The following is a 1,456-nucleotide window of genomic DNA, read 5'->3' as shown; positions in this document are numbered from 1 at the left end:
TAAGACTCTCAACACGTGCTACCAGCGTCATTGACTCCCGCTGTCGCAACGCACTAGCGAATCCTTTCGAATATTCGTCACGTGACCCCGCTGTCGTAACACACTAGCGAATCTTCTAGAATACTTGTCACGTGACCCTCACTGTCGTAACAATATTATATCAATTATAATAGCATAAAATCTTAGTTAATAATCCATATTTTAATAGTATATAAGTTTTAAGTTCTTTATTCTACAAGGCAATATTTCTGAAAATCCTGGATTTTCCCTAGTGTGACTCATGTGACAAATTTTCTCTTAGCATGTCATCTCCCCTATTTTATCTACCACCCCTGGAAAAAGTGCGAAATTAATAAAAAATTACTCTCTATAAAATCGTCATTACTCAGACAAACCATAATTTTTATAGTCTTCAATTTTGTTTGGTTACAGAACTATCAATTAGAAAATCAGACCTCTCCTGCCATGCCTACCTGTCACATCTTCTCTTTCAGAATTTGTTAATAGTTCTCTCTTACGTTTAATTTTATATTACCTATAACCAATAGAAATCTAAGGTTTTCATCTGTCAAGTAACATATTGTATAACATTATTTTCTGAATGATTAAATGTTAATTGTACTCAGAGTACCAACATTGCTCCCGTGAGAAAGTTAATGACTAGCTTTAATAAATTTGTAACGACTCTTGTCGCATAACTAGAAAGCAAGAATAATTTTTAGAGGTAAGAGAATTTGTCTACTTTTTGCATGTTATTAGTCTATATTCTTTGGTATATTATTTAATCAAATAAAAATTAAGTGCATTACTATCATTAGTATTAAAAAATTAGGGTTAACTCTCTTCGACAAAGGACAGCAAGAAAAAAGATTGTTTAAATATTTTATTTCTTGTTTTTCATGTTTTTTTCTTTATGTGTAATTATAAAAGTAACTAAAATATAAAAATAGAGATCCTTTTATGTTAGTTAAAATTAGATTAGGTAAAATAAATAATAATAATATTATAATAAAAAATGTTTCATGAGGCACACACGCAAGCAGACTGTATTAGCTAGTGGGTAATGTAATTAATTCATTAGCATAATGTGAGCTGCATGTTCCCCGAGTGACTTACAACTTATAATGGCATGGATAGGAGTTAGATATGGTTCAAAGTGCAATAAAAAGGGCAATAAAACAATAAAATTTAATTATAAATAGATGTATACTGTTACGAACCTAGAGTTACTTAGGATAAACAAATGTAGTTTTATGTTACAATTTGAAGTCAATCTAGAAAGAAAACAAGGGTTAGTTTAGATTTATTTATTTTTATTTTTTTTTGTGGTTACAAGGCTGGTCAAATTGACCGATTCTGTTTTGAGAAAATAACAGATAGTTTTACTGAAAAAAAAAACGTTTGAAATGCATTTAGGAGGTTTTAGGGATTACACAAAGGAAATTTGAGATTTTTG

At 29.8% G+C, this 1,456-nt stretch overlaps 1 protein-coding gene across 2 annotated transcripts in view; it reads left to right on the top strand.

Annotated features, from left to right (window-relative positions):
• The window catches only part of LOC106469576 (arf-GAP with coiled-coil, ANK repeat and PH domain-containing protein 2-like), a 63,356-nt gene that overhangs the window by 30,911 nt on the left and 30,989 nt on the right, over positions 1 to 1,456 (top strand). The window lies entirely within an intron of this gene.

Source organism: Limulus polyphemus, unplaced genomic scaffold (assembly GCF_000517525.1).
Source record: "Limulus polyphemus unplaced genomic scaffold, Limulus_polyphemus-2.1.2 Scaffold3553, whole genome shotgun sequence".
Taxonomy (NCBI): domain Eukaryota; kingdom Metazoa; phylum Arthropoda; class Merostomata; order Xiphosura; family Limulidae; genus Limulus; species Limulus polyphemus.
This window is presented reverse-complemented; position numbering and strand designations above follow the sequence as displayed.